At 43.8% G+C, this 17,978-nt stretch overlaps 1 long non-coding RNA gene across 1 annotated transcript in view; it reads left to right on the top strand.

The window, feature by feature from the left end:
* The window catches only part of LOC103916461, a 21,756-nt gene extending 5,066 nt beyond the window's left edge, over positions 1 to 16,690 (top strand). The window contains exons 2-3 of the long non-coding RNA XR_663582.1: positions 14,138 to 14,201; positions 15,632 to 16,690. This is a non-coding gene — a long non-coding RNA (uncharacterized LOC103916461). The remainder of the gene's footprint in view (positions 1 to 14,137; positions 14,202 to 15,631) is intronic.
* Positions 16,691 to 17,978: the final 1,288 nt, after the last annotated feature.

Below are 17,978 nucleotides of genomic sequence, written 5' to 3'. Positions count from 1 at the left end.
CAGCTGTCCTGGCTGTGCCCCCTCCCAGCTTCTTGTGCACCTCCAGCCTTCTCAGTCGGTAGAGCATGGGAAGCTGAAAAGTCCTTGACTGGTGTAAGCACTACCTAGCAACAACTAAAACATCGGTGTGTGATCAACATTGTTCTCATCCTAAACCCAAAACACAGCACTGTACCAGCTACTAGGAAGAAAATTAACTCTATCCCAGACAAAACCAGGACACTGTCCTTGCTTCCACACTCTGTACACTTCCTTTTTTTATTTGAGTTTGGCCAGGAGCTCCTCCTTCAACCATGCAGGCCTCCTGGCATTTTTGTCTGACTTCTGTTTTCTTGGGATGGGACAATCTTGATCTTGGAGGATGTGATCCTTGAATATTAACCAGCTTTCTTAGGTACCCTTTCCCTCCAGGGCCTTATTCCACAGGACTCTTCCAAGCAGAGCTTTGAAGAGGCCATAGTAAGTTCTCCTGAAGTCTAGGGTTGTAAGTTTGCTTTTCACCCTCCTCCCTGTCCTCAGGATCCTGAACTCCAGCATCTCATGATCACTGCAGCCAAGGCTGCCTCTGCTCTTCACATCCCCAATAAGCTCCTCCTTGTTGGTGAGTATAAGGTGCAGCAGAGAACCTTTCCTCCTTGGCTACTCTGTCAATTGGAGGAGGAAGTTGTCATCAATGAACTCCAGGAACCTCCTGGATTGCTTATGTCCTGCTGTGTTGTCCGTCCAACAGGTATCAGGGTGGTTGAAGTCTTCCATGAGGATCAGGGCTTGCAAATGTGAGGCTGCTCCTGTCTGTAGAGGGTCTCATCCACTTGTTCTTCCTAGTCGGGTGGCCTATAGCAGACACACACTATAATGTCATCTTTACCTGTCCTGTCTTTAATCCTAACCCATAAGTTCTCCATCAACTCCTCATCCATCCCTAGGCACAAGCTCCATACAGTCCAGCTGCTCTCTCACATAAAGGGCAACTCCCCCTCCTTGTCTTCCCATCCTGTCCTTCCTAAAGATCCTGTATTCCTCCACTACAGCATTCCAGTCATAGGAGCCATTCCCCCACATCTCTGTGATCCCAAGAAGATCGTATCCCCACAAGTCTAACTCATGATGTTTATTCCCCATACTGCGGCATTAGTATACAGGCACTTCAGAGAGGTTCCCCAGCACGCTGAGTTCCTGGAGAGGGTTTGGGGGATTTCTCCATAATGGTGCCTTGTAGGCACCTTGCTTACATTGTAGGCATTCCTTGCTTACGTGCTGGAGGTGATCCCGCTTAAGCCCCATTTTGTTGACTTTGTGATCCCTTCCATCACATTACCCCATGCCCTTTGCTCAGTGATTCTGTCCATCACTCCTTCACGGGACTGTTGGTACTCTCTTCCTGCCCTGTTATCCTTAGTTTAAAGCCCTCCTTCTGAGGTCAACGATCCTGTTGGTGAAAATAGCTTCACCCTGCTTAGTGAGGTGTATCCCATCTTTTCCAAGCAGATGCTATTCTGCAGACAGTGTCCCGTGGTTATAGAACCCAAAACCCTGCCACCAGCACCAGTTCTGCAGCCAATTACTGACTTGTTCTATTAGCGCCCTTCTCCTCACAGCCTTTCCCCTCACCAGCAGGACTGAGGAGAACACCACCTGGATCCCCACGCCCTTGACTACTGCCCCCAGAGCTCTGTAGTCACTTTTGATATTGTCCAGGTTTCCCCTGGCAGTATTGTCTGTGCCCACATGGAATAACAGTAGGGGGTAGTAGTCAGAGGGCCAGATGAGCTTTGGCAGTCCCTCCACAACATCCTCGATGCTGGACCATGGATTACTCTCTTAACTCTATCCCAGCCAAAACCAGCACATAGGTGGAGCCCAAAGTCATGGACTAAATGAACTCAGTGGACGTTTTGTGGACATTTGTGGACATTTTACAGACATTTCACAGGGGTGGTCCGTAGACAAAGGGAATGGTATCTGTGTATTATATTAAAGGAAGGGGGCGGTGGTTAATGAGGTTGTATTGGATAGTGTGGTCCCTGAGCATGACATAAATGGCATGGAACAAGGGGTGGAGAATGTGCTGGTTTTGGCTGGGATAGAGTTAATTTTCTTCCTAGTAGCTGGTATAGTGCTGTGTTTTGGATTTGTGCTGGAAACAGTGTTGATAACACAGGGATGTTTTCGTTATTGCTGAGCAGTGCTTACACACAGTCAAGGCCTTTACTGCTTCTCACCCCACCCCACCAGCGAGCAGGCTGGGGGGCACAAGAAGTTGGGAGGGGACACAGCCAGGACAGCTGACCCCAACGGACCAAAGGGATATTCCACACCATGTGACGTCATGCTCAGCATATAGAGCTGGGGGAAGAAGGAGGAAGGGGGGGACGTTTGGAGCGATGCCGTTTGTCTTCCCAAGTAACCGTTACGCATGATGGAGCCCTGCTTTCCTGGAGATGGCTGAACACCTGCCTGCCCATGGGAAAGAGTGAATGAATTCCTTGTTTTTCTTTGCTTGCACAAGCAGCTTTTGCTTTCCCTATTAAACTGTCTTTATCTCAACCCACGAATTTTCTCACTTTCACCTTTCTGATTCTCTCCCCCATCCCACTGTGGGGGAGTGAGTGAGCGGCTGTGTGGGGCTTTAGTTGCCAGCTGGGGTTAAACCATGACAGTGGACCAGGTCTTTTGCTTGTAGTCACATCTGACTCCCCTTCAACTTTGATGGTAGTGGATCCATTTTGCAGCTGTAAGCCCTTAGGTGGGGGAGGAGCCTTCACCCTGGTGCTGGAAGTCACTAGCTTCCACTCTTCCCCTTCTCCACAGGTTTTGCATACCTTGGTAGTGAGGATAAACACTGCCTGCTTCTCTACTGCAGAATAGTGGAGAGAGTGAGCAGAGAGAAAGAGGCACTTTGGGGCTGTGATTCACCTGTCTTATCTTATATATCTGTTTCAGGGTGAGATAACATAGTCCCTAGAAACGCCTGATTTTCTCCAATGACTGCAAAGTTGTTCTAGATACAGGGGTGCCATACCAATTGCGTTTCTCAGTGTGTGACATCAGAAAGTGGCTTATAAAAAAGCTGCAAATTAAGAACAATAAGAATTAAATGCCTTTTATACATTCACAGGCACATTCCTACATGCACTTTAACAAACAATGTGGGGAAAATGGAGATAATGAATGAACTCTGAACATATAATCTTACTGCTGATTTTCAGTGGCTGAAAAGCATTTTGGTGACAGTGTGCCAGCAGACACTAATTTTTTAAAAAATGTTGGGTGGTCTTTGGATTAAAAAAGGTTGATCAATATGACACTAGGTGGCATTGTATAAATACATATAAAGCCTTGTGCTTTATCTTTTTGTTTCAAAGGAATGATCTCGTGTGAAAATCTCATTGAAAGGTGTGGGGTTTGTTCACTGATTTTCGTTCTCTGTTCATTGTAGTCTGGGATTTAGCACCACTGAAATGCATGGAGTAGTCCAGTGATAAGCTACATTTCATGGTTTCACCTACTGCTGAGAATCTACAGCTCGCAGTCTTTCTTTTATTTACATATGATATTTACTGTCAAACAACAGAATATAAATGAGAATAGATTCAGGCCTCATGGCTTCTTATCTTTTGTGAGTGGCTTAGAGACTGACTGGTTCAGTCCCAAGGTGGCCAATGAGTTTCTGTGAATTACCACAACCTGTTGAGCATCCCTTTTCTGAAATAAATTTCGCTTCCTTGTTTTTAAGAACACTTGTCAGGTAGGTTGTGCCCCTGAAGGATCACATCAGGATTGTGTGATGGTCCCAGTTCTTGTAAATGGGATTGAAATACCAATAAAACTAAACAAGAGGATGTTGATAGGTCATGCACATCACAGGGGGAATTGAATCTGCTTTTTTTTGCAATGGTGGGAGATTTTGGTGTGTCTGAAGTGTGAAATTACTCAGTAGGATCATGTCCACGTTGGCAAAAAAGGAGCGTGCAGAAAGATGTGATGCTTTAAAGCCACCAGATGAAACTTTTTCTTAGAAATGGCAAAATTTCACAAGCCTGTTCTGAATGTTGAGGTGGACAATGGCTTAATAAAGGGGACAGCACAGGAGAGCAAATCCTCTTTGCTGCTCAGCCCTTCTAGGCAGGTACCGGTCTGGGGAACATCTTCCTATGCACACCCTGTCATCACCCTGACTGCTATGGGGAAATGGGCTCTGATGAACCAGTGCAAAACTGACTGGAGTCAACATACTAGAGTCTTCACCAACCTGGTGAAGAGAGCTTTAAGGTAGGAAAGCTCTCGTGCCTTTTCTGGGAAACCGGTACGACTGGGCGCCCCTCTGAAGTGCTGGCACTCTAACACATGCAGCACAGGGAAGAAACAGGAGGAATTAGAGGTCTGCATGCAGTTACAGGGCTAAGATCTCCTCAGGATCGCAGTGACACAGTGGGATAGCTCACTCAGCTGGAGTGCTCTAGAGATTGGATACAGGCTCTTTAGGAAGGACAGGCTGGGAAGGCGAGGAGGGGGAGTTGCCCTTTAAGCGAGAGAGAGCATTGGGAGTGCATGGAGCTCTGCCTTGGGATGGGTGATGAGCCATAAACAAAGAGCTTATGGGTCAGGATTAGAAGGTGCTGTTGTTGCAGATGTTTGCTACAGACCACCTGATCAGGAAAAAGTAGGTTTTTTTCTGGAAGAAGTGTCACATTCACAGGTCCTGATCCTCATGGGGGACTTTAACCATCCCAATGTTTCCTGGAAGCACAATCAGCAGACAGAATAAGTTGTGAGTTTCCTAAGCAGACATCAACGCACAGCTGTGTCTAGCTGTGTCCAGTGGAGGGCAAAAAGGAGGAATAAACTTTACCTTGCTTATCTGGGACAGCTCCAATTTTTACAGTAATGAGACAGCTCAGCAGCAAACCTCAGTGATGAGGAAAACAGGATGGATGCCTTGGCTAGTTATGCTCTCTTGGTTAATTTTTGATATTTCTCTCACCTACTGTCACTCCTGTCTCCAGACGGGCAAGAAGTGGGATCTAGGGAATGACAGTCTGGTCAGCCTCACCTTGAGAAGGCAGTGAAGACAATAGCCCGTTTCCAGGACTGGAAATGTTTTCCACATTTCCAAGCATACTAAGTTCAGGAAGGTGATTGGCAGTAGTCAACATGGATTTAAGAAGGGGAGTCATGCCACACCAACCTAAGAGCCTTCTACAATGAAATAACGAGCTTGGTGGATGGGAGGTGACCACTGGATGTTGTTTATCTTGACCCTAGTATGGCTTTTGACCCTGTCTCCTGTAACATTCTCATAGGCAAACTGATGAAGTACAGGGTAGGAAAACAAACAGGGAGGTGGGCTGAAAACTGGCTGAACTGCTGGGGTAAAAGGGTTGTGATCACCAGCATGAAGTCCATGGAGATATTAAAAATCCAGCTGTATATGTCCCTTAGCAACTTGTTCTTGCTTACCCTGCTTTGAGCAGGGGCTTGGACTAGATGATCTCCAGACATCCCTTCCCACCTCAAATATTCTGTGATTTTGTCGACAGCAGCTTCTCTGCTGGCCTCACTTAGGGCTGAGCCTGTAACTCAAGCCTCCAATTTCATAAGCATCTGTTACTATTTTAGGCAGAGCAGAGTGATCCGTGCCCTGCAGGACTGCCTCCAAACTGGTGTCCTGTTGCTCAGGGAGAGAAGTGGCAGACGTGTGCAGTCTCATTTTTGGTAAAAGGCTGGTTATGACCAGAGCTGTGTTTATGGCTGTAGGTTAGCATATAAATACTTGGTCATGCTGGAGTGTGTAAGAAGAGAAATTGGCTTTAGGTCGTTAATATGCTTCTGATACTTGGACTGAAACTTCTCATGCTGGGGTGATTTCACACAAGAAATATTTTAAGGTTTGATGGCTAACCAAACAATATGTTTGATAATTGAACTGCTGTGCTATGATAGTAGTAGTACTGCTGTTAACCATGGGAAATTTATTTGTCTTTAGATACTTGAAACAGCAGGCTGTCTGGGACTCATCCTAATGTACTGTAGACCCATGCAACCTAAATAAACAAGCATGTGGATCGCAGCTAGAAACTTGCACATGTGTGTTAGGGGAAAGCCATCCTTGCTTAACCTAAGGGACCTACAGAAGCAGACCAAGTTACCTCGATGGCATTGCTCAGATGGGAGGAGGTTTACACGGGCAATGCAAAAAAAAAGTGATCTGGAAATTTTTAGGGAATAGAACTGGTTGAATTTATTTTTTTTTAAATAAGGATTATTTTTCTCTTGGTCAATTCTATTATCTTTTAAATACATGCTTCAAAATTTCCAAACAAATTTTAATTTAAAAAAGAAATTATGATCTGTGTCAGGGCTGTAACTCATAGTTGTGTGAGATTATTTAGTTTAGTTTAAAACAATGCAAACTCTTTAAAGCAATTCAATTGTTGTAGAAAAATGACCTTGATAGATAGTGATTTATAGTATGTTTTTCGCAAGATGAAAGTAAACCAACCAAAATATTTAAAAAAATAAAATTCTAGTCAAGCCGAACCCTGTAAAACACAGTCTACTTTTTTTTTTATTGTTTTATTTGAAAAGCCTAATTCAGTCTTGAATGCTGCAAGAATTAACAGACCGTAGTAATTGAACTGGCCAAGGAAAAGTTTCTTGTGTTTGCCTGCCCTCTCCTAATGCATTTTTAGCCAATACAGCCTGTTTTACTGCATTAATGGATTATTGTTCCTATTTCATAGGAGATGGTAGGGAGATCATGGGGCAATAGAAGTCAGTATATTAGCACAAAGACCGATTATTTCTGTCTTTAATAGCTAGTGGGGATAGTGCAACATCTGTTCTTTGCGACTATGGAAAGTATTTGGTCAACCTGCCAGTTAGCGATTATTGCATTGTACCAACAAGAATGAGTGTCACATCATTTCAGACATATGGAAGGTGCCTGTTGGGGTGAATTTCAGTCTGAGTTGCAGAGCTGAGCCAAAAATTCACAGTAAATCATTTATATGACAAATTTGGATTCCTTTCTGCCTGTGGGATATTCTGTCTGTCTTTCTGAGGGTCTTATGCTGCTGCCTTTAACTGCAATAACTGATTCCTTTCTTAAAGGATAAGGAAACCCTCATTTGAGCAGAAATGAGGGGTCCTGGGCTCTACTCTGGCCATGCCTTTGGGATTCACATCTACACATCACCTGCAGATCAGGCAAAATAATAATTCATGGATGTCCATAGATAGATTTTCCTTTTCCTCAGTTTACTTTGAGGTAGGGCTGTTAAATGGTAACCAGCTTGGTGGTTTTTTTATTTTCAGAAATAATAGCTGACTTAGCTTGTCATTAACATTTTAAGAGGTTGTTCTTTCTCCTGCAATTGTCATGTTGCTGCATGGCCACAGAAACAGCTTATCTGGCCCTTGGTACAACTGAAGAGCAGAGAAAGGAAGGTGCAGGGCAAAAACCTCCTAAACCACAGCTGCTACTTGAGGAACATGGGCTTTGCACAGAACTGCATATCTCCCAGCCTTCACCCCTTTCTTCCTACCACCAGGCCTTTATTCCCTCTCTGCTCCCCAGAAAATGTTTTACCCCTTGAGTTGAGCCAAATACCAAAGCAGTGGCTGCTCCAAGGGGTAGAAACTCTGGCAAGGGAAGCAGAGAGTGCCACTACTACATTTTAAAACAGTTGTTTCAGATGAATTGCCTTTGGTACATAGAAGGGAAATTTAGCAGCCTTGTTTTCAGGACTGATGTTGGAATTTTTCAGCCATTTCTAAAGAGGGAATCTGTAGCTGTATTTCGAGTAGCCCTCATGATCCCAGATCTCTCAGTGCCATGTTTCCTCCTGGCTTTAAAATGCAGGCAATGACACTTCCCACGAACGGATCACAAACCACTTTCTGAAGAGATTGTTATAGAAATGGTGTGAATCTTACTTAGGCTTTGTAATGACTGGCTAGGGAATCACACGATATCTGTACTGTCCCTGCAACACATGGCAGTACAACCACATCCATCTCGGTCAGTTACTGAATGGTTTTGCAGCTTGCCTTCATGCACGCAGCACTGAAATCTGCTTTCTGTGAATATCAGTTAAGAAAACAGGAGTGTGTGACTTTTCAGAGATAATGATGCAAGATGAGGAATGGGAGTTGCCCATGGCAGAGCACTAGTGTTATGTCTGGCCAGCTCTACTGGGTATCATGAAGCACTGCAAAACCATAGATATATCTTTAATCTTTACACTGAGTTTCTAGTTCATCAGATAAAGCCAAAGCTGCTGATGATCTGGGCTCTATTTTCATTTTGCCATTTTGGGTTTTGGACCAAATCACCAATTGTCAGCAGGGCCAGCATTTGTGTGTGTGTGATTTAATAAAGAATAGTAAAATTTTAGTCACTAAAGGTAACATTCTTCAAATCAAATAGGAAACCCTCTTTCACTGCAGTGTAAGATATAACGGAGAGCATGTTTGACACTTCTGCCATGCAAAATGGAGACTTTTCAGGATCCTCTGTGGGTTTTGTGATATGCAAGTGCTCACGGAAATCTGCGCATGGCACTGAGCTCCCCGCTGCTGAAAAGCAGCAGTGCCTGCTAGGTGGTGCATTGCAGCAGGTTCAGGCTCTGCTTGGGTTCTGCCAGTGTGTTCGTCCCAATTTCTGTGTGATATTATTCCTCTCAGCAGGCTGGCACAGAAACAGTTTCCTCTCCCACAGGATCAGCATGGTAGATCTCAAACAGTAATTTCTGATGTTGTATGCTCTCTGCTTTTAGCTAGTTGTGTTTCTGGATCTATTTTTCATGTGCTGGAGTGAAGTGGAATACAAGAGAGTGCCTGAATGCCATTGAGCTGTAGCTCAAGGACTGCCCCGTGTTGTATAGCAGCAGCAGCTTTGACAGTACTATCATGCTGTCCTGTCTTTGACGTGGTGCTTCCCAACTGGGATCTTTTATGGGTAATTCTGATCGGTGAAGGACATTCTTGGCTGTAGAGGAGATCCCCTTCTGTACTGCACGATCTCCATGTCACCAGTACAGCCCATGAATCTACAGTATTCCACATCCTATATTAAACGTGCCTCTTCACCTGGATTTCTAAGGCAGATATCTCATTGCTTGTAGGTCTGCTCAAAAAACCCAAGACTCTGGGCCTTCCTTGTGGTGGGAGAAATGGAAGCAGAAAAGCATTGACATTCTGGGCTGTCAAATACAGTTGTGGTGAAACCATCTGATTCCCTGGTTAAACAGAATTAGGCCAAAAGCTTGAAAATAAGATGCTTGTGTCACCTCTGGTGATGCTGCAAGGTCACTCTCTGAGGAGTTAATCCTGTAAGTACTGCCATGAGCTGATCTGGCCATAGCTGAACTGGTGTAAAAGGGCTTAGCCCACTATCCTGGTGACGGGTCTTCCTCACCTCCTCCTGGGATCTGCTGGTGTAATTTTTCCTAGCCTTATTCTGCCAAAATGTTCTCTTTAAAGATCAGAACAAGTAAAATGTACTAAAAAGTTATAGCTAAACCTGGATGCAAGCGCACTTTTTCTGGTGGCTCTGGGGGGTAGTAACTGGCATCAGATGTAGTGGGAGGGAGAGGTGGGGGCAAGCGGCTGGGGACAGGCTGGGGGCTGTAATCTCTTAAGCCAAGTCAGCTGCAGGCAGCACAGCATGTCTAGCCATGTCATTACATCGTGTGAATGAGAGGACCCAGACATAGAGGACCTCAGGGAACAGGAGCTTAATTCTGCTCCCTCGATCCAGACTTTGCTTGAAGGGCGGACACCCGCTGCAGCTGACCTGCCCATCTTGACTCTATTACCGTGCTGGTGTTTGATTGATTCAACACTGTTTCATGCCTTTATGCAATTAATTTCATTTTTCTTGGCATTTGAATGACCTTTTATTCCAACCCCTCAGTTAATATTTATCTTCCCACAGGCACATTAGTAGTGTGCTCTAATAACAGATAAACAGTGTGGTAAATACCCTCGGGTCTCGTTACCATTCGAGAACTTACTGTTTAAGAAATATGGCCCCAAATGTGCTGGTGAATGAAAATAATTAGTCATAGCCCATTATGAACAACTGCTCTGCTGTGCCCTCTGTGTGCACTTAACAACATGTGTGTGAGAAGTACTACCCACCAATGGGTGTCCTTTTTCACCCAGGCAGGGTCTGACTTGAGGTGGTGGTCTCTCACCAAGCCCTTTCCGCATATTTGGTGCTCTTGATGTAGTTGGCGTACAGACATCTCCCATCCTGGGGAAACGGTCTGATCTTTAACTCATGCAATAACACACCATGGCATGGTGTAAAAACTGAGGATGAACCACTGTGTATGCTGAGAGGTGCTTCCCTTTAGTCTTCTCATATTGCCTGTTTTCAGGGTCTGCTTTCCCTTCTGATATCAGGAACATCCTTTTCTTCCTTCAGTCTTGGGGTCTTGGACTCATGTTGACACCAACTTCTCCCTTCCACCCACAAAGGCTCTAGTTTTACTGTGCAGCTAATCCCTTGCCCCACACTGTGCTTTCTCCAGTTTCTCTTTGGTCCTTGGTTTTGCCTGGTCACTATGGAGGGCTCAGCCATGGCCCTTGCCTGCTGCTCTAACCCATGTACTTGCCCACTGGCATGGCTCACCTCACGTACAGCCATCTCTGCTCTGTCGGCTTGGTGATACTTCATCTCACCATGGGGGTCCTCACAATGCTTCACTGGTGGGGAGTTGTTCCTGCCAGGTGCCAACTTTCCTTGGTGTTCATGAGCACTGATCACTGGTGGGGTTTTCTCCTGTAGGAGACTTCACAGACAACAATGCAGATAGAACATGACCCTGAGAAAAAAGAAAAGTTCCTTTTTCTGTTGACACCACAGACCTGTTGCACTGACCTTTGAGGTTATCTGGCTCTTGTATAGGAGCTTAGAGTTCAGAGAAAATTTTTGGTAAATGTATACGGGAAAAATTCTTAACTTTCCCATCAAATAATTTTATGGGAAGCATGTATACACAAACATTATTTGCAAAGCTATTGCTGCCCTGGAAGATTACAGCAGTCATTATTAATTCTTCGAGCATTTAATCAATCCTGTGCAGAGGCCTGTGAATGCTCCACCACTCTACATCTGTTGAATTTGCGATGTGGCAACCTGGGTTATTAAATGGTTGTGGCTATATGGAGAGCAAATCAAATCATGGCTCTACAAGCCTTTTTATTACAGTAAGCAGAAGGGACTGCTCTCTTCTGCTTTTTTTGCAACAGTAATTTGTTCCCTGCCTCACTGCTTGCGAGTGACTGAGATGCCTCGGGCTCACCTGGAACATCCTTCTCCAGTCACTACATTTGGGCAGCTCCTTCGGTCTTTGCACCTGGTGGCTAATTTACAGCTATTTCTGTAAAGAAAGAAAAGTGCTGGATGTGAGGCTGGGTTGTACCAGATCTAAGAAGGTCTCCTGTGACTTAGGTCTGTATATATTCTCAGTAAATGCTGTTTTCTCTCCTTTACGCTGATACATTTCTCGGATGGTCTGGGATCAAGGGATCTCAAGGCCTGATATCCCATCTGAAGTGAGCAAGAAGATCATTGCTCTGGCAATCTTTGTGAGATCTGGAGGCATCCATCTGGCCTTTTGGCCGGTTGCCTCTGAGTAGGAGCTATTTTCTCTACCTGGCTTGTCCCTCAAAGGCGGGAGTGTTGATCTGCTCGAGGGTAGGAAGGCTCTGCAGAGGGACCTGGACAGGCTGGATCGATGGGCCAAGGCCAACTGTATGAGATTCAACAAGGCCAAGTGCCGGGTCCTGCACTTCGGCCACAACAACCCCATGCAGCGCTACAGGCTTGGGGAAGAGTGGCTGGAAAGATGCCTGGCGGAAAAGGACCTGGGGGTGTTGGTCGACAGCCGGCTGAACATGAGCCGGCAGTGTGCCCAGGCGGCCAAGAAGGCCAAGGGCATCCTGGCCTGTATCAGAAATAGTGTGGCCAGCAGGAGCAGGGAAGTGATCGTGCCCCTGTACTCGGCACTGGTGAGGCCGCACCTCGAATACTGTGTTCAGTTTTGGGCCCCTCACTACAAGAAGGACGTTGAGATGTTGGAGCGTGTCCAGAGAAGGGCAACGAGGCTGGTGAGGGGTCTGGAGAACAAGTCTTATGAGGAGCAGCTGAGGGAGCTGGGGTTGTTTAGCCTGGAGAAAAGGAGGCTGAGGGGAGACCTCATGGCTCTCTACAACTACCTGAAAGGAGGCTGTAGCGAGGTGGGTGTCGGTCTCTTCTCCCAAGTAACTGGCGAAAGGACGAGAGGAAATGGCCTCAAGTTGCGCCAGGGGAGGTTTAGATTGGACGTGAGGAAAAATGTCTTTACTGAAAGAGTGGTTAAACGTTGGAAGAGGCTGCCCAGGGAAGTGGTTGAGTCCCCATCCCTGGAAGTATTTAAAAGACGTGTAGATGAGGTGCTTAGGGACATGGTTTAGTGGGCATGGTGGTGTTAGGTTGACGGTTGGACTCGATGATCTTAGAGGTCTTTTCCAACCTTAATGATTCTATGATTCTAACAGGTGAGTGCAAGGCTAATGCAGTGCTGAAATCCCCACCTCAAACCTCAGCTCTGTGTAGCAGATGGTTGCATTATTCAACTTGAATGCAGTGTAGTTGCTTGGTTTCTAGGTCAGCTTGCTGAATATCTTGCTATTTTGCTATTCTTGCTATCTTGCTAAAAAGCCCTATCCCCCTGTTCCCTCATTTTCCCTATTTACAATTCCAGTTTGAAGGAGAATAATAAATACTTTGAAAGAACTTTATCATTGTTTATAACACCATAACAGTCAGAGGATATAGTACAATATTTTTTAAGACTTAAGGAATAAACACACTTCGTATAGGATTAATTTGACAGTAGAAAGAATGGCTTGGTATTTTCCAAATAATGATGCCAAGATTGGCTTAAAAAATTATTTGTTATTTGTGAATACTGAGAAAGCTGCTTTGTATATTTGAAAAGGTTTACAAGTCCTGAAAGTTTTGTGGATTTTTGCATGAACAGCTCATCCCAGAAGTTGCCCCAGAAAACTGTTCATAGCTTAACATTCTTTAGCTTCTGGTGTTTCAGTTACCACTCATGGAGCGGAGATAATACTTTATGATTTTGTAGTTACTGACACATTAAAAAAAAAAAGAATAATCACATTGGCCATTTGGTAAGAGTCCTGGCTTTTACTGTACAAGTGCTCAAACAAGACATTGGCAAAAGACTTTCAAAAAGAGTCAATTTTTATGAAAAAAAATTAGTATGAATTGGTGGAAAAATACAGAGGGGCCACTTTTGTAATGAGTATTACTCTATAACTAATTTGACTAGTTCTATTTATAAAACAGATACAGCTGTGGAAAAGCTTTGTGAGGGAGCCCATAAACACGCAGCCTTCATTTGCTTTTAACCGTGAAGCGGGGATATGTTCTTCTTCTTATTGCCAAATCTGAGTATAATTTATATTTTTGTGTGGAAACCGTGTGAAGTTGAGTGGTGGCTTCATCCAGTTGTAACACAAAACCAGGAGAGTTTTGTGGTTTTGGCTGGGGCTTTCTTTTATAATTTGATTTTTATACAAGTAAAACCAACCTTTTTGGCTGGGAGATGGGGTCTGAACTGCCTTCTCCCAAAATCAGAAATACGTGTTCTGTGAAGCTGGTGTAGGTTGGCTGTCTGTGGGTGAGCCTTAGCCTCCACCTTCAGATCCATGTGCGACCTGCCCTTACCTTCAGCAGATACAAAACCTTCCCTCTCATCAGTGTATCATCACTGAGTAACTATTTAAAATTTTTTCATTTCCATTCCCTTGAGCTGGACCAATTTTATAATTATTTTAATGCTATTCTCCCTGTTCGGAGAATGGAAACCAAGCGGTTTGTCACCTTTTTTTCCAGTCAGATTTGCTTTCAGATGGCTGTGCTTTTGGGTTAAAACCACTGAAGAAGGATGTTTCTTCACAGCGTTTCTCAGGGAGATTTAATTGGAGGAAATGCATGTTAACTTATGTTAATATTACCTTTGGCAGAAACACTGTTCCCTTTTAATAAATACAGTCTAAAATGACAGAAGAAGTTGGATGAACCGACCAAATTCTGTTTTTCTGTTTCTGTCAGGCTGCTGTGTGTGAAGGGAGATTTCACAGATAAGAAGTCCCCTAGTGATCTGCCACAGTGTCTGGTAAGATATAGTTTAAAGGGAGATTTATCATGACGGAGACCAATCTATTACCGTAACTCACTCTCCCATGGCTCCAGGCAGTTGATGGTTACTTGACAATTTTGCCTCCAAAGTCAAAATCCAAATCACATGCTTTTTAAAATATATATATATATATCCCAAAGTAGAAAATCTGTTTAGCCTCCCTGGTAGTTACTTAGATTTATCTGATGCACCCACTAAAGGAATTTGTTTCAGCGTCATGCTAGTGGAAGCATCAACAGGCATTGTCACTGCTAAAAAAATTCCCTTCTCTGCCCTTGCAGCATGGGCAGAGTTTGTCTTTCAGACCCAAGCGGTTGCACAGACGAGTGAAGGAGCCTTTTGATATTCTGTGCCCACACAAAAACATTTGATGCAAACAGATACGGGCTCCTGGCTGCTAATGTTCTTCCCTATCTGTTTGCAATCAGGGCAAAGCCAAGTAAGACCTTAATTCTTTGGGAACTTGGCAGACTTTATAAACAAGATGAAAAATGATATTTGAAGGGAGCTGGGATTTCACTGCTGCTGGCCTGAGCGGAATGGATGGCTGCCGAGCACTTTTTCTGTCTTCTAAGGACAATTAGAATAAACCAGCTGAATTTTAAGAGTAGTGGACAAAGTGTCTATTAAGATGATCACTTAAGAGTGCTTGTTTCTTGTTCTGCCCTTTGTGAAAATTTCAGGTATTTAAGCCTAAAATTTGATTGTGCAAAGCTGGCCTTATCTGGCAAAATTTTGCATCCAATGCAGTAAGCGTGATTGACAAGTCACATGTATGTGTTAGAAGATGGGAGCTCAGAGGCATAAACACCAGAGTCCTCCAAGATCCTGTAGATATTTTCTCTTGTTTCAGTCCAACTGTTTTCACTAACTCTCTTATAGCTGAGCCAGAAAGAGCTTTAGCCTTACAAAAATAATGTATATAGGTTTTCTCAGGAGAAATTAGTAGCTGTTCTGATAAAGTAAGGTCTATGCACTTGTAATTCAATTTAAATTGAGAATATTAAGAGCATTTTCATGCTGGCTGCCCCTCAGTACGCATTTAATCATCTTGAATTCTGATTACAGACAGTGCTAAAACTCGGCTTGTGACCTGCACTTAGCAAGTTTCATTAGAAATGATTTGGACATCACTCAGATAAAAATAAATGCACATCTAGCTAAAAATAGGGAAGAAATGGAAAATTAAAAAAACCCCTCCCAAACAAATGTAATTGCTGTGGTTTAGGCTGCTGTCCTTTTTTGCTCACCAAATGATTCCAGACAGAGCAATGAATGCCCAATTAATTCTTAAATTAGCTCTGTCTGAGCAGGGTTGCGTTGTTCAGGAACTATTGCAGTGTCCACACGAGGTGTAGGGTATTTATCCTCAAAGTCATCAACATTTGTCTTTGTTTCTCTGTCAGATTTGCTGTGCGTCACGCCGGGGGCAGCCAGAGGACACATGGAGACCGGAGCAGTAGATTCTCTGGGGGCTCAATTTATGCTAAGTGTTGAGCATGCTTTTCCCATGTAGATCGCAAAAGACAGTTCCCGTATCAGACTCTATGAACACTGATGTTATCAACGGTGCATTATTTCCCAGGCATCTAAGTCTCATCTCATGGAGTTCTTGGCTGCCTCTCAACATCATTATAGACCCTGATGATGTCCTTACAGACATTCTTAATCCTGACATCTTTTCCAGCTTGCCAAAAATGGTCCTCCTTTGTCAAAATCCTGTTCTTCTTCATCCGATGTGTGTTAGGATCCGAAATATCTGTAGGTGGTGCATGGGGCTGCCAGGAGAGTGGGTGGGTGCCTGTCTCCTTCCAGCCTAGTCCACCATGCCATGGCGGTCTACTTCAGGATCGTCTGCAAACCTCCTTCTAGGTTATGAACTTTCCAGGCAGAGCAGCATCTGAAGTTTGATGTTGCGACTGCTTGTTGCTGTCGCTATGACAAATGTGCTGCTTCTGCTTCCCTGCCTGCACAGTGCCCATCCGCATGTTGCTGACCAGAGAACTGAAATGCACATCTTTAGCAGGGACAGTCATTTCGGTAATTGCAACTGTTTTATTTATAACTAGGCAGTCTGTACTTCAGGGCCAGTTTTTGCTCAGGAAACTCATGGTATGAATGCCTCACTCAGCTTAAGAGCTAAAAAACAAAAGTAAGTTCAAGGTGAATCTCTTTGCCATGGCACTTGATCCTTCCTCTCAGTGTGTAGCTTTTCCAACCTTCTGCTGGGAGCATTTAATATAATCCAAATGAATTACATCTTTGGCTCCATTACTTAGTTCCTCCCCCTCCATGCAAAACATTATGTCAAAAAGACTCCTCCTAAGGCTTTCTGTTGTCCCTTGTGGCTTCCTGCAGATCGCTGTGATATAATATATCTCTCTGATCCAATGCTTGCCAGCCTGCCTTAGTTTGCAATGTCCAGCTGTGCGCTATGGGAGAACACTTCATCCTTTCAGTCTTTACCTTACCCCCTCCCCACCCACCTCCACAGGAAATCTCACCAGAGCCTTTGTGACAGGAGGGTCAGTCTTCTGTCTGTTTTCTCATCCTCAGATGAGAAAAGCCAGAAAACACTTTTTATTTTAAAAGTCACGTGTTCGGTAACATGAAGATCTTCCATCATGCACTAATTTCTACTGAAACAGAATCATTCCCTTCTTACCTGGTGATTTGTTTCTTTGTCAAAATTTTGCCTTTGTTTTATTCATTCTGGTATTGGTTGGGGTTTTTTTTAAATTATTTTTTTTTAATTCCCAAATGTCCTTTTATTTATTATCTATTACTGATGGCATATCTTTGAGTTTTCTTTTTTAATATATTTTATGTGGGTTTTTTTTTTTGCCTGGAGATAGTTTTCTATTCTTATAACTCTCAAAGATTTGCCGTTTAAAAGCATGTACATATGACTGCAAGAAAATGAATTAATGTGGCCCCACGGCTTACTGCTGAGGAACTGAGTTACTTAGCTTCCCTGAAATAAAATAACTCATTTTATTTTATATTTGCAACATGCTAGGAAAATATAAGTGGCTGCCTAACAGTGCTCGCCTCCAAGTTGTTCAGCAGTAAAGTTGCAACAATTCAGAGTCTGGCATCTGTTTATTCATACCCTAAACCAGCTGTCCCAATGTACTTTCTTGATTTGTTTAATAGAGTATGGATGGGTCTTACATAGCTAAATTACCCAGAGAGCAAAACATTCATGGCTCACTGGTAGCTCTGCAGAAGTACACTTAATAAGTAGCTGTACTACAGTTTGTAATTTTGGAGTTGAATATGCTTATAATTTTGTTGCTGGATCCAAGTCAATTCTGGGGAAGATTTTGCCCTAATTTTAAAACCTGTTCCTTCTACCAGGCGTGCACACAACATGTAAGGACTGGGTAATTGATTTTCCAGGGCATACTGCTCAGCAGTGGGCTGGAGTGGCTAAGTGCAGCAATTCAGACAAGCAGGATTACTTCCAAAGCAGGACAGTATACTTTTCTTTTTAATAGTCAAGCTTTCATAGTTACTTCTGCATGTCTGGGGTGAGGTATGCCAGAATTACACATTCTCCTCCATTTCAAGAACAAATGCATCTTCTAATGGGCTATTTTTTAATTGCTGAAACTCATAGTGAAGGGCATGTTGCATAAGGATGGCTTCTGAATAATATAACATTATTAATGAGATATTGTTCTCTGAACATAAGCACAATCTTCAGAGATAACCTGGTGCAACACAGAGAAGTACGCTCCGCAACGTGGT

This window comes from Pygoscelis adeliae, unplaced genomic scaffold, assembly GCF_000699105.1.
Source record: "Pygoscelis adeliae isolate BGI_AS28 unplaced genomic scaffold, ASM69910v1 Scaffold84, whole genome shotgun sequence".
NCBI lineage: Eukaryota > Metazoa > Chordata > Aves > Sphenisciformes > Spheniscidae > Pygoscelis > Pygoscelis adeliae.
The sequence above is the reverse complement of the archived record's forward strand: the minus strand, read 5'-3'. Positions and strand labels throughout refer to the sequence as shown.